Here is a 16,506-nt window from a genome sequence, read left to right as displayed (position 1 = left end):
GAAGTCATTTTAACTTCTATCTAAACAGCTACACCCGTCAGTCGCTGCTGCGAGAGTATTCTCAGAGCACTAATATTTACTTTGTTAGATCCGGGGATACACAATAGCGTAAGAAGATACGATACTTCTGCCAGAAATTACTTATCACCGAAATGAAAAACAGCTTTAAACAAACGACGACTTCAGTGTCAGGCCTCTTGCACACCGTTTCACTTATCGTAAAACGTTGGCAGTGATAAAAGTCAACATATTAGCAGCTGGAATTCCTGCGACCTCATAGATTCATTGTTAGGGAGACGAGAAGCAAAGACAATCTGGGCACACTGCACTGGGACTGATGGTACGTAGTACCGTGTCGTGAAAGATGATAGCTGACCTGCCTTATATCATAGTACGTAAGCAGAAGCAATAATTTCAAAATTCATTTAATTTCGTTTTTAAGACAGCTGCGGATTGAAAGGTAAATTACTTTTCACATAAAAATACAGCTTAATGTTTGAAATTCGTTCATAATAATTAGAAATTCTCATAAACATATGTTACGTATAAGTGCATGGAAAACATGTGTTTCAAGATATTACGGTGCCACTCAATTTATGACACATTGTCAATAGAGCGAATACAGGGATTATTGGTTCAAATGCTCTGAACGCTATGGGACTTAACTTCTAAGGTCATCAGTCACCTAGAACTTAGAACTACTTAAACCTAACTAACCTAAGGACATCACACACATCCATGCCCGAGGCAGGATTCGAACCTGCGACCGTGGCGGTCGTGCGGTTCGAGACTGGAGCGCCTAGAACCGCTCGGCCACACCGGCCGGCAGGGATTATTAGTCACGGAGAATTCGTAGGATAATGTACAGGGTTAGACAGCTACGAGGTTTGTTGCAGATGGTAGCTTAACTTCTTAAGATTTTACGCATTCACTTCCATCATTTGAGTGCTCTTTCTTAAAACTGCTAGCTTTACTCCTGAAGTTTTTATGGATGCACTTCGGTATTGCTTTACAGAATTTCAATTGAGGTTAGTGTTCCAACCAGATGGTACCGTGGCACACTGGCTATTACTTGTTCTTAAGTTATTGGATGGGACGTTAACGGACAGAGAGAACAGTACAGACAGTCCAAAATCGTGGGCACCAAATTCACCAGACATAACACCTCTTGACTTTTCTCATGCGGTTTCCTTGATATAAAGTCTTCAGTTCACCATTTCCTAATGTGAAAACGTTTATGGCACGAATACAAAATGCTGCATAGGCGGTGATGGAATAAATGTTGCCAAAGAGATGGAGAGAAATTGTGTATCGCCTAGACACGTCCTATGGACAGGTAACAAAGAGCATGCGGAAATACATACATAAAAAAACATTATGAGTTTTGCAATAAACCGCGTAGCTGTATGTAGAGTAGTTCATTAGAAATAATTTTTTGTACTCAAGGGTAAACTTAATACTCAACTCGTATAATTTGTAATAGAGTATTACAATTTTCTTGTAATTACACGATCATAACATTCATGCTTCTCCAACAGTAACTGCCTCAGACAAGCCGTCAAGAACAGTGTGCATGATTTGTTTCGTGAATGGAATTGCGCTGAATATAGCTGCAGAGTCTCATACCTCCATATTCATTACATGCACATGCTTGCGAGAATTTACTTTATGATTCCTCAGAAAGGGGCAGTCGATTTGACGCCTTTTTCCTGGGTGCCGCTTACTGACGCATCTCAGATGTTTATTGACGACTTACCTTCTGGCTGCTGTCGTTGCTCCGCGTTCTTTCTGTATTTCTTGTTTTTGTTAAGATTTGCTGATCGCGGACAGACACATTCATGTTGTTCGCCAACCCCCTCGTCTCGGACTGTTGCTAAGCAACGGCGTGGGCTGTCGCAGAGATACCCTCATTGGACAGAACTCCGTCGCGTCGCGAAATGTTGTTTACTCCAAGAGGATGTGCCGAAAAGAATCACCACAAAATTAAGCAAACTATTCAGCTAGAATGGCAGGGCGTAATTAGACTGAGACGACCGGGTCAATGACCCCTAGGATATGGTTCTTTGGAAAAAAATACTGTAAATATATAAATAAATTGAGAGGCAGCGTTTTAAACATCGCTGACAGGAGCAACTTTCAGTATATAAGGTATACAGCCAAGAGGTTGCATACGTTTAATATACAAACTGGGTGGACCAGCTATGGGCGGCTGGTTAAATCAGCGTTGTCAGGCGGCGCTGAGCCCTTGTCTTCCTCGATGTGTGGCGCAGCCCGCACTCTTCATTGGCGCTCTGGTCAGCGGCTGCTTGATGCCGTTTCGCGGCGCTGCGCTGGTCGCTGTGCAACAGTCAATGCTTTGGAACTGCATAGCTATTCCCAAGTTGTGTGTTCTTTTTTCCAAGCTAAAAATATTTTAAAGACTGGTTTAAAATGAGCCAGAAATTATTATTCAGATTTCAAACATTGTCAGTAGGAGGAAGGTGGCGCGAATGGTCGCAGATTTGACTGACTGGAGAGAAAGTGGAACAGAAACGTGGAAAAATCTTAACCTGCAGAACTCAAATCAATGTGTCATACGTCTCTCAAGAACGTGCTTGGAAAACTGGAAGACTATCTTTCAGTGTAGAAATCAGTTTTTTTTCAGCCCCGTACGTGTCTGTGTAGATAAATTATGGAAACAATCGCTCATGTACAGGAGCCCAAGAAGAAGCATTGATTATTCCTAAGCTCCATCCGTGAGACGGAGAGGAGCCGACTTTCATATATGATTCAGTAAAAAGTATCCTTTACCAGGCAGTCTACAAAGACCAAAATTTTCTATCACAGCGTACTTCGCCACTCAGATTCTACCGACACCGGCGACATGCTATCGGGCCACCCTGTTAAGCTTTGCTCTGAACGCGGCCTGATACGCCAGTAAGTAATGTTCCTACATTCAGTGACGTCTTATTCGTCAGTTTTGTTATGTTACTCAGTCTGAATAATTTTACTAGAACAAAATGTGGCGAACGATTATTTCTTCTCCAATCAAATGTCACGGAAATTTTATTGCCTGTGTATCTTTCAAATATTTCAATTCTTGACGCACCGTTTTATATACTTCTTAGTTCAGGGAAATCGATGGGCTCACCTTTCCGGAACTAATGGTTTTGCCTTCACTTGAAACCTCTTGTGTATACGTCATTCACTTACGCCATCATGTCCACCATAGCCTGTGGCCGTCACGCCGTTCTCGTGTCGAACCTTCGGAAGAATGGAAAACTGGCCTCCGTGTTCGTCTCTGAATTTTTCTGCTTCGCCACCTTTGAAGTTGAACAATCCCAATCTATTGGCCTGATTTCTACGCAGATTGGTCTCCTCAACCTAAAATTTTCAGTTTCATATTATTAAAATCAATAAACAATAATTCAGTTTCTAATAATCTCAAGTTATTTCGTAAATTTACATTCTGTAATTTGCATGGGCAGAGAAATGACATACACTGACAGACATAGAAAGTGAAGCACACACGAGGAAAAGAGGAAACGAAAAGACACTTCGCAGGCTGAGAGTGTGTGTGATGTCATTTCATTGATTCCAAAGTCGAGAAAAATTTACAGAGAATTTGGTCGTACGAGTCTGCATGTCAGTATAAAGCCGTACTCCCTCTTGGCCGGCCGCGGTGGTCTAGCGGTTCTAGGCGCGCAGCCCGGAACCGCGCGACTGCTACTGTCGCAGGTTCGAATCCTGCCTCGGGCATGGATGTGTGTGATGTCCTTAGGTTAGTTAGGTTTAAGTAGTTCTAAGTTCTAGGGGACTGATGACCGCAGTAGTTAAGTCCCATAGCGCTCACAGCCATTTTGAACTCCCTCTTGCCTGGGAGCAAGCACTGATTCGGTTCAGGTGACGTAAAGCCACTTTTCGTTTGTTTATTTACAACTTTTCCCTTTACAGATTATTTGTAATATTGTATGCGTGTACTTTGTGTGTGTTTTCTGTGGTGCAATGATGATGATGATGATGATGAGAAATCCGGAACCGTGCTGCTGCTACGGTTGCAGGTTCGAATCCTGCCTCGGGCATGGATGTGTGTGACGTCCTTAGGTTAGTTAGGTTTAAGTAGTTCCTAAGTTTAGGAGACTGATGACCTTAGAAGTTAAGTCGCATAGTGCTTAGAGCCATTTGAATGCATTTTTGATGATGAGAAGGTAGTGTGTGAAAACTGGTGCCAGCACTTAGCCTACTCGTCGCGAATAACGCCTTGGGGACCGCCAAGCTTCACTACCCAATCCGATGAACGGATCACCATCAAAAGAGTCACATTCCCTAACTTCATGAGACACTGTGGAGAGGTCAATTCAGGACGTTGACGGTATGTCTGACGATCAGCAACTTCATGCCACCTCCTCTTCTTCCCTTACCGGCCAAATACTGGCAATGGAATTGTTTTTTTCACCAGCAGGAGTCATAAATCCGTTGCACCCTCTCCTGAAGCAACTTGATCCACAACTGATGTAACTAGTTGTTCAAATCCTGGATAATGACACTGGGACGGAACTGAGGTTCGAACTCGTCTCACACATCTATCAGAGATACATCTGGGGATTATTGATGGCCACAGGAGTACCTCAACATCATGCAGACAGTTCACAGAGATAGGTGCCAGGTGTGGACGTCCACAGACATGTTGTAAAGTGACACTGGAATACTGTGGCATGAGAGACAGCACATAACGACACAGGATGTCTGTGGCGTGCCGTTGTGCCCTCAATCACTAAAAGCTGTCACCAGAATTATACTTAATGACTTCCTACGCCTAGACGCCAGAAGTAGTACCGCTGTGCATCTCCAGAACAGTGGAAGAATGGAACCTCTCCCAAGATCATCGCCGTACTCGCCTATGATGGTCATTCTGAAAATGCCGAACCACAATTTATCGCTGAACAGAATGCTACGGTATTCTCTAGCCGTTCCTGCTTCCCGACCACAGAACCAGTAAAACGGTCCCTTGTGTTATGGTGTTAGTCGTAATCTATGCAACGGATGGCAATTCCATAGTCTGACAGCTGGTAGTCTTCGACCGATGATGCGGTATGACACAGAATACTGCAAGGAGTCCATTATCTCTTCTCGGGTGGTGCGCTCAGATGTGAAGCGACTGCCACGTCATTGGCACACAATACTGCGATCCTCTCTTGTGGTCGTCTGACGCGGTCGACCGGGATCTTGACGAAGAGTCTGCCTACCCTCGCTGTCCGTACGGTATAACATCGGGCCTCTGTCACATCCGAATGTCCCACAAATCTGGATATTGCACGATTAGACATGCCCGGCAAATGGACACCTACATCGAGGCCACTTTCAACACCGCCACGTTCTGATAACGCTGTCACGTACGAGTACACGGCATGTCAATATAGCTCATAGTGGTGACTCAACACGTGGCGCTATTCGCTCATCTTGTGTACACTACTAGCTTTGGCAACAACACAGAAGACGCACAGTGCTAATGCAGTCTGGTGGCCGTTCTACTTGTCACAAAGAACTGCAACTCTAATCATTTACGTTCAAAAATGTTTCGTGGGTATTCCCTTTTTTGCCACGCCTTAACATATCCACGTCTAAAGATGTAATACACAACTTATTTTGAGGTTAAATTCATGTCATAGGCCTCAAGATACATTGTGCGACATAGCTCTATCAGTATACCGGTACCGATTATGTAATTGAGGTGAGTAGAGTCTTGTACCGGATCTCCAACCAGCAACACACTAACGTACGGTATCAACGAATTCTTAGTCCTCTTTCATAGTAACAGAATCTGTTGGTTTCAAGTGCTCATAAAAAGAAACGTAAAGTGAACAATGGAAAACTGTGCACACATTGTGAACCGTGGCAGCCCGGCAAAGACTGCCTGTTGTCTTTTCTCTGCAAGGAGCATAGGCCACCAGCGGCGCTGCCGTCTCGGAGAGAGTGTATCCGCGGCCCAGGCAATTGTATGCTGATGGCTCTCTCCACTCTTCCCTATCTCGCGGCCACCATCTCCGAATGTTCTACGGCGTACACGTCAACCGCCGTGTTCAGGAAGTGCCGCGGCGTACTGCAGTGGGATGACGTCATTGTCCGCGCGCCTACTTCAGGCTCAGTTTATGAAAACAACTGCCTTCAATGCATCTGTAACTTTGTTCACAGCGAAGAAACATCAATATGCAACATATGTATTTATTCTCGTTTCTCGAGTACTAATTCGCATAGTGGTTTGTATACCACTAATATGAGCGCTAAGCAGTCTTGATTCAAGAGCTTCATGACGTTTCCGTCTCGGTCAACCTTCGTCCTCCAGAATGAGATTTTCGCTCTGCAGCGGAGTGTGCGCTAATGTGAAACTTCCTGGCAAATTAAAACTGTGTGCCGGACCGAGACTCGAACTCAGGACCTTTGCCTTTCGCGGGCAAGTGCTCTGCCATCTGAGCTACCGAAGCACGACTCACGCCCCGTCCTCACACCTATACTTCTGCCAGTACCTCGTCTCCTACCTTCCAAGCTCACAGAAGCTCTCCTTCCAAGAGTTCAAGTTCTGCATGGTTCGCAGGAGAGCTTCTGTGGAGTTTGGAAGGTAGGAGAAGAGGTACTGGCAGAAGTAAGGCTGTGAGGACGGGCGTGAGTCGTGCTTAAGTAGCTCAATGGTAGAGCACTTGCCCGCGATAGGCAAAGGTCCTGAGTTCGAGTCTCGGTCCGAAACACAGTTTTAATCTGCCAGGAAGTTTAACCTTCATCCTAATTCAGGATAAGATAATCGCTTCGGATCTGCCAGTTCTTCTCTAACAAGAAATGCCTATAGAACAACAAGTTTGATTGTTATGTGCGGCTAATAACACTGACGAGAAGAAGGGACGGGACGACAGGACATTTATTAAGGCATAAGGAATAACTTCTGTCGTACTACAGGGAGCTGAAGAAGGTAAAAGCTTTAGAGGAAGACAGAAATAGGAATACATCGAGCAAATAATTGATGGCATAGGTTGCAAGTGCTACTCTGAGATGAAAAGGTTGGCACAGGAGAGGAAAAGATTGCAGAAAACATCAGAGAGTAAGAATTGTGGAAGAATCTGTGGAATCAATACCGATGAGCAGCTGAAATAGCAATAACTACATCGCAGCATATGGCAACATCCATCACCATGCTGACTGGACCAACGGATTGTGACACAGAGTAGACAACGCACCGAAAGTTTTGGGAAGGGGTTTCAGGCACGATTTCGATTCATGCTCACTCACCCGCCGCCTATTCTTTCGGGATATTTCGCTGGAGCTGAGTTCAAGACGCACACGTCTTTCTGAAGCGTTGGATTGAGGTGGAGGGTTAGAGAATGTGAAGAGGTAAACATGTATCCTAATCTCACCAGAGTTCCGCAGAACATTCTGATGAAAAACTTGAACAATGGCTTGGTGGATTTTGCTGAAGGTACAGTTATTCTCTTGGATTTTAGGTGAACTAGCGAATATTAATGATCTATCAGTAGGGTTGTGTATTCTCTGTTGCTGACAGATGACAGCAGACGTATCCATGACCTCTTTCATTCCATGTAATGTTCATCCTGACTGACCAGCACCATGTTGCCGTGACGAATTCATCATCTCTTCTGAATATCTTACCATTACGTCTACCAACATGCATCATGAGTCATCAGTCAAGACGAACTTCACATTTATTTAAACTCACTGTAACACCACATGGTACATGTGCCACAAGATCTGACAAAACTGGTCATAAATATAAAGAAATCTTGTGGTATAAAATGTGAGAAATGCGTTATGAAATTTTTCGTGCGTCGAGCGTCCAGTAGGGGTATTATTGCTCCCACGATAATCCCTGTGTTCTGGTGTGCAGCTTGCAATGGTGTAGGGCGGTAGCCCTTTTACCCCAAGTCGACAAGCGATCTGAAAATCAACAGCAACCGTATCATTAACACGTTGTTGCCCATGAAAGTTGGCTCAGGTGGTGGGAGCAGATTCCTACGAATACTCACGGTACTCACTGTACAATCTACACAGCATGTCACGTGAGAAGTCCAGTACCCATAAGCACTCCGTCTTCAGGCCACAAGTGGCCCACCGGAACCATCCGACCGCCTTGTCATCCTCAGCTGAGGATGCGGATAGGAGGGGCGTGGGGTCAGCACACCGCTCTCCCGGTCGTTATGATGGTATACTTTCATCGCAGCCGCTACTATTCGATCGAGTAGCTCCTCAATTGGCATCACAATGCTGAGTGCACCCCGAAAAATGGCAACAGCGCATGGCGGCCCGGATGGTCACCCATCCATGTGCCGGCCACGCCCGACAGCGCTTAACTTCGGTGATCTGACGGGAGCTGGTGTATCCACTGCGGCAAGGGCGTTGCCTTCAGTACCCATACGAGCTCGGAAATTGGGTGCCCCACGCGGCGAGCACCACACTCCAGCCACTGTCGAACGCAGTGATAGCGCCTGGCTGGCCAACGCTGAGCTGAACTACCATGCTAACAACCAAGGCCTACTATGTTATGCGAACCGCCGATTCCATACGACGTGCGGACAGCAGCGCAATTTCTGCAAGAAAGCAATTGCAGTTCAAATGATCGTATCATTTGACCTTTGGATAAACGCCTGCATGCTTATATCAACCGAGCGAGGTGGCGCAGTGTTAAGCATACTGGACTCTAATTCGGAGGGACGACGGTTCAAACCTGCTTCTTGCCATCCTGATTTAGGTTGCATGGGGGCTTAATTAAATACAATGCAAATAATTTTAGTTTTTTCGTAGCTGTATGTCCGATTACACTGTGTCTCGTAATCGGTTGGCCCTGACTAGTTTTTGTACGCAATCTGACTGAATAGAATAACAACAAACAATGAAAGAAAATTTTCGCCAACACAGTTAATTAATCAAGTCCCCAGCAACTATAAAACCTACTAAACCAAAGCACAAGTGTAATTGTTCTGTGTGTGGGAGTGTGACTCAACGTACAAATCTGGCACGGTTCTTCTCCAACAAGACAAGAATTTTTAAATACCAATTTTACTGACGTGATAAAAGAAAATTACAAATACTATAATTGCGTAAGGAAAGCAGAATTAAACTCTAATACAAGAACACACGCCAGATGCTTTGTTGACTGAACCTGTAATGACGCATTATTTAGGACACTGAAATAATGAAAAAAAGAGAAACGGAGTTTGTTACCTCATTTATATTGATGATAATCACTCTAATCCTTACAATATATCTCCACACCGACTCTCTACTATCACATCTCAACCAGAACTCTCCAATATCACATCTCAGCAAGCACTGCCTACTAGCACATCTCAACAAACACTCTCTGCTACAACATCTCAGCACAGACTACCCCGAGTCCTCGACAGGCACTGACTACTACGAGCTCTCGACAAGCACTGACTACTACGAGCTCTCGACAAGCACTGTGGAGGCGGCAGAATAATACTCTTTGGCGCAATCTCTGGCGCAGTGGCTCAGTGTAGCCACCTTTCAAGGTTTTCCGTGATTTCCCTAAATCGCTTCAGGCAAATATCGGTATGCTTCCTTTGAAAGGGAGGGGCCGACTTCCTTCCCCGTCCTTCCCTAATTCGGTGGGACCGTTGACCCCACTGTTTGGTCCACTCACCAAATTAATCAACCAACAATACTTTCTTATTCCACACAATGGTTCTAGCACGTATGGAGAAATTTTACTAGAAAGGACGTAAGTCTGTACCAAAGCAACTGGATATTAATTGCAAGCGCATTTTTCTGAAAGTATCTTGATCAGGACCCACACCACTTACTCTACATTTATCAATATTTTCATGCCTGTCTGGCAGCAGAAGCGATGTATCTTTATTGCCTTTCCTTGCGTAGTACTTGGACCTTACCTTACGAAAGTCTGAAAATCAGAAAACTTCAGCAACACTCTTGAGGTACAATATTCGGCTGCTAAAAGCTGCCAAAAACATTCAGTGTTTGTCGCCTCTGCCACTCGAGGAGCTGGTGTGAATTTCGTGTTGTCAGGGGAAAATATAAGGAATAGCAAGAACGTACTACAGAGTTTAAAATATCAGAACGAATTTCGAATGCTTCCCACATTTGTTTAGATCATGACAGTCAAATTTTGTGGAACTGCTGGTAATGAGTGGTGTTTTTGGAGCAAGTGGTACATAGTGCCATAGACTGTGCCTGAAATTCCCGTTAGCTCCATTAACAAAGGTATGCCGACTTGCCTTGAACGGAGTAAAGATCTTACGGCCTTCCAGAAGGCTCGTTTGTATGTGTTGAAGCGGTAGCTGAGGTGGCCACTACATACAACGAGACATCTACAAATAGGTAACACATTAATAAAATTTTTTACACTCTTTAGCTTAATAATTGAGCTAACACAACTTACAATGCTGTAGGTTCTTCCGTGGCGCTGATTTACATAACGATAATAACTTTCTTGATTGCAATAAATATTCTTGAATGCTGATAGACTTATATAAGTCATTGACACATAGTAATGAGTAATAGCATCGTGCTACTTCGACGCATTGTTCTCACTGCAGTCTTCTACACTGATGCTGATAAGTCTGTAGATGCCCAGTATCTGAGTTTGTCGTCAATTGTGCCGACCAGTCAGAGTCGGTTGGAGTGTGTGCATCGCGCTACTTCTCGGAGAACGACGAGCGAACAAATGAAATTTCTCCCGGCGGCGCTTTGGCGGGAGGTTCGGAACTGCCGTGTCTGGCATAGCCGAGGGCGGCGCGCGGCGGGGTGGGTGAATTCGACAAAGATGCAGTCGACACCGTAGTGTAGTCTATGGATGTCGTATCAATTTTCACATGATCGTCACGTTCGACAACTCGAAAGTGAATCAACAGAGTGGGTTAACCATCACTCTCGACTCCTTGTCTTTGAGTATCTATGAAATGAAATGAGCGTATGGCATCGTTGGCCGGGAGTCCCCATCCGGGGAAGTTTGGCCGCCAAGTGCAAGTCGTATTTCAGTCGACGTCACATGAGGATGAAATGAAGATGAGGACAACACAACACCCAGTCCCAGAGCGGAGATAATCTCCAACCCGGCTGGGAATCGAGACCGGCCCCTTTTGCATTGGAGGCGAATACGGTACCACCCAGCTAAGCGGGCGGACTGAGTACCTATATTACGCTGTCATGCGTCTTTAATCTATATTCTGTATTAATGTTCTGACAGTGTTAAACATATTTTTGCATTGCTGACATTGACAGTTCTGTCCATTGTAGGAAAGGTACGCTATGTCTGTGAATATCTCGCTAGAGTGCACTACATTTCAGTAATATTTGTGTCACAACCGAGAGACTGTTTCACTAATGATTGTAGGAAATACGAGCGTGAAACGTGTCTTTAATTTCAGCTGCTAAGAATTTGCTTGCTTGCGGACAGCGGGATAAAGTATATTATTAGTATCTTTATTTACGTCAGCGTATTGTGTCTCTGTTGTAATGATTGTTTTTTTTTTTTTACTAACTTCATCATACTGTGAATATAAAGACAGCATAGTATGAATTGGTAGCATATTTAATCAAATACGTCACATTTCTCAACACTTTATTACAAGAAACCGAACTAGAGGTGAAGCGTTTTGAAGAAATCTTTAACGCGGTGTGCTACTTAAACTGCATATTTTCGTAATGCTCAAATATAAAAGCGAAATCCACCAAATCATGCATATTAGCTTCGCTAACACTTAATTCAACTTGACGGCTGCTTGGTTTGTTTCTAACGGCCAATAACAGCGTACAACAGTGACGTCGCGGTAACGTCACTGTCTCGTGGCGCGAACTCATAAATGCTGTGAACTGGAGACGCAATAAACATTTATAGTTCAGAATTGAAAAAAGGAAAAATATTAAGCATCCACCGATATTAATATGCCTATAATGGCGTATCACGAAAATATACAGTTTAATTTTTACATAATGTTACAGATCTCTCGAAAACCTGTAATTTTTAGTGAAGTTTGTCGATCTAAAGTGCCGCAAAATGTGACTCCGGTGGCTAAAAATGCCATCTATAGGCCTTATCTTGAAGTTAGCTTTAAGTGTTTTTTAGCAGTTGATTATGAGAAAGAAAGCAGATACGGTCTGTAAACTTATTAGGGAGTCTGGTATCATAGTTCCGATCGATAAATGTCTCAGCCTTCCGCAGTATGAAAACTACAACCCGCACTGGGAATAATATGTCGGAGACGTCAAGAAGATAGAAGCTTAAACGATCATTACTTTCCTTTACTGAAAAAGAATTCAAAGTAAATTCGTGTAGAGCTGAGTGCAGTTTATGGTGACCATGTCTCTGTGTATGAGGCCGACGGAGTGGCCGAGCGGTTCTAGGCACTTCAGTCTGGAACCGCGCAACCGCTACGGTCGCAGGTTCGAATCCTGCCTCGGGCATGGATGTGTGTGATGTCCTTAGGTTAGTTAGGTTTAAGTAGTTCTAAGTTCTAGGGGACTGATGACCTCACATGTTAAGTCCCATAGTGCTCAGAGCCATATGAAACATTTTTGTGTATGAGACTGATATTAGGTGACGTAGTCATTACACTGCGAGGAAGAAGTCAGCAAAATGATGCTAGAAATGGAACTCGTCTCTCAACGAGGAATCGGATTTTAACCATAGAACTGGACTCTCTGCGTGACTCGCGAAAATGAGAATAATGCCTCACGTAAGTAAGGTGTCGCGCAACTTTACGCAGAGATAAATTTCAGGTTAAATAATAATGAAAATATTGTGTCCAAATAGTGTAGAGTGTGATTGTACAAATATATTGTAATTAATATGAAAATTTTATTTTAATGTTACAGAAGTTTTCTTGAGAGGAACTAGCTTACAACTGGTCTGAACTCAGAAACGCTGGATTACGCGCAATGGATGCTGAAGAACGCCCACTGAAGCAGGTAGCTGCAGAACTAAAGGACAGCCATAAATCGAGCATTGTAAAAGAGTTCCTTTGCTTTTTATAGTCATCACTGATTATCTGAATGGTTTTCTGAAATCAGTTGAAGTTCGAGTTTGTAGTCGACTGGATGTATTGGCCGGCGGGGTATGGTAACCTAGCTGCTAACAGAGAAAAACATTTGGGATGAACTGGATACATATTGTTATTTACAGTAGCTGAATTCCAATTAGGATTCAGTATGCCTAATGAGGCATTATTTTGAGGAAGAAGTAGTGGTGATTAGTTGTTAGTGAGATAAAATGTTGTAAGACTGGTAATTGTATCGATCATTATCTGGACTTGCGCTATTCGGAATTCATCATTAATCTATAGGCATCACTGTATCTAGTGAGAATAGTGCCTCTTTCTGTCCATTCATATTGTGAGTGTGTGTTACTTTGAGTGTTGAAATAGACTCAGTGGTGTTTTTACGGTGAAATGGAAAGTACTAACAGCGCTTTCGGCATAGATCGAAATGTATTAGGACCTGAGTGTGATACTAATTCCCATATAGAACTGTTTTAATTGTCGATACTCGATTTGTATGTGGTCGATAACCTTTCGCTCCCTTACTTTTATCCGTGTTGCCTTCAAAAAATGGTTCAAATGGCTCTGAGCCCTATGGGACTTAACATCTGAGGTCATCAGTCCCCTAGACTTAGAACTACTTAAACCTATCTAACCTAAGGACATCACACACATCCATGCCCGAGGCAGGATTCGAACCTGCGACCGTAGCGGTCGCGCGGTTCCAGACTGTAGCGCCTAGAACCGCTCGGCCACTCCGGCCGGCCGCGTTGCCTTCATAATTTCATAGATCAAAAACTTTCTCTAAATGTACGATTGTATAAAAATCAGACAGCAATTATAAGAATCGAAGGACATGAAAAGGAAGCAATAGTTACCCAATCTGTATTTGAGGAAGCGGTAATGGAAATCGAAGACAAATTAGGAGAAGGAGTTAAAAGTTCACGGAAAAGAAATAAAAATTTGAGATTTGCTGAGGACATTTTAATTCTCTCAGTGACAGTAAGAGACTTGGAAGAGCAGTTGAACGGAATGGATATTATCTTGAAAAGAGGTTATTAGATGAGCTTCAACAGAAGTAATGTAGTCAAATCAAATGAGGTGGTATTAGGTGAGTATTAGTCTAGGAAATGAGAAACTAAAAGTAAGAGATGAGTTTTGCTGGTTGGGAACAACATTAATGATGGCCAATGTAGAGAGGATACAGAATTCAGACTGGCTATAGCAAGGAAACCATCGTTAACATCGAACAGAAATTCAATGTTAGCATCTCGTTTCTGAAGGTATTTGTCTAGACTGTAGTCTTGTATGAAGTGAAAAGTGGGTTTTAAGCAGTTCATACAGGAAGAGAATACAATGTTTTGAAATGTGGCGCTACAGAAGAATGCTGAAGGTTAGATGGGTAGAAAGCATAACTAATGAAGACCTACATACAGAATCGAATTGAGGAGAAAAGAAATACCCGAGAGAAGCTAGGAGGGCGGTGCGGGTGAGAAGAATCGGACTGAACACTCGTACAACATCAACAACACCAAGTATTTACATGGAATTATAGGAAGCACGAATCCAGTAAAAGAAAAGGCTGCTATACGCAGCACTTTTGTAACCAGTTATTTGGGATATTTACACCAACTCCTGAAGTGGATGAGTTGCCTTGCTTCAGTGTATAAGAAACAGGATACTAAGTGGCAGTGAAAAAAAATCGAAGAAAGACCAAGATTATAATAAAGTAGGAAATGCCTTAGTAATTGATGAAGACGGGCGCAAATGTGTATTTTATACTGCGATGACCACAAACCAGTATCCACAAAGAAAAAAAGATCATAGCCTGCAACAAGAAGCCAAAATTAAGGTGACACCATTCGTAATATACGATTTCTGTTTCTGCGTGCTGGCCGTTGTGGCCGAGCGGTTCTAGGCGCTTCAGTTCGGAACCGAGCTGCTGCTACGGTCGCAGGTTCGAATCCTGCCTCGGGCATGGTTGTGTATGATGTTCTTAGGTTAGTTAGGTTTCAGTAGTTCTAAGTCTAGGGGACTGATGACCTCAGATGTTAAGTCCCATAGTGCTTAGAGCTATTTGAACCATTTTTTGTTTCTGTATCTATTGACCTCAAGGATGACAATTGTTACGAAAGTGTCTTCGTTGTTTTCCCTTGCCAATCAGACAGTTAAAGTACAATATTTTTATTACTTTTTTCAAAAGCATGGTCATCGTTTCGTAAGAATTTCGTATTTTCAATCTTCCCTTTCTTATCATTTCATATGGCTGCGCAGCTTGTACTGGTTTAAACGTCAGTTACCGGTGTTGGTATCTTTCTCTATCTTCAGTATTGTGTTAAGACTGTCACCGGGTTATTTGGTAACCGTGATAGCGTTACGGAGATGTTTAATAAACTCAAGTGGCAGACTCTGCAAGAGAGGCGCTCTGCATCGCGGTGTAGCTTGCTCGCCAGGTTTCGAGAGGGTGCGTTTCTGGATGAGGTATCGAATATATTGCTTCCCCCTACTTATACCTCCCGAGGAGATCACGAATGTAAAATTAGAGAGATTAGAGCGCGCACGGAGGCTTTCAGACAGTCGTTCTTCCCGCGGACCATACGCGACTGGAACAGGAAAGGGAGGTAATGACAGTGGCACGTAAAGTGCCCTCCGCCACACACCGTTGGGTGGCTTGCGGAGTATCAATGTAGATGTAGATGTAGATGTACACTACGTAACTATTGCATCCCTGCTATTGCACTTTTCATAGGCAAACGTCCAGAAGATTTGCCTTAAGACTGTCTCTGTTACACCCAGCTGTGATGTGAAGTACAGTAGGCTGCAAAACATGTCACGGTGTACTAGTGCGGCACAAGAGGTTCGTCTTCGTTAGTAATTGCAGTTACTGCCGAATTGGTCCAACTACATATACGTATATACTCCTTAAATCAGCTTGTGGTGTGTGCCAGAGGGCACTTCGTGCACCACTGTTACTTCACCCGCTCCAGTTGCTAATAGTTCGCGGGAAGTACGATTGCCGGTAAGCCTTCTTGTGGACTCGAAAGTCTCTAATTTTATCCTCATAGTCTTCTCACGAGATATACATACTACAAAGCAATTCGTCTACAATTTTTTCTCTGTAGCTCCCTCTACTACTACGGATGTTATTCCTTGATATCTTAACACATGTACTATCATCCTGTTCTTTCTGCCGTGCCGGTTAACCGTGCGGTCTGCGGCGCCTTGCCACGGTTCGCGCGGCTCCCCCGTCAGAGGTTCGATTCCTCCTTCGGGCATGGGTGTGTGTGTTGTCGTTAGCGTAAGTTAGTTTAAGTTGGGTTAAGTAGTGTGTAAGCGTAGATACCGATAACGTTAGCAGTTTGGTCCCATAGGAACTTACCACACATTTACCACCTTTTATTTCTTCTTGTCAATATTTTCCACATGTTCCTCTATTCGGCGATTTTGCAGAGCACCTCGTCATTTCTTATCTTATCATTCCACCTTATTTTCAACATCCTTCTATAGC

The sequence above is a fragment of the Schistocerca serialis genome, chromosome 1, assembly GCF_023864345.2.
Source record: "Schistocerca serialis cubense isolate TAMUIC-IGC-003099 chromosome 1, iqSchSeri2.2, whole genome shotgun sequence".
Taxonomy (NCBI): Eukaryota; Metazoa; Arthropoda; class Insecta; order Orthoptera; family Acrididae; genus Schistocerca; species Schistocerca serialis.
This window is presented reverse-complemented; position numbering follows the sequence as displayed.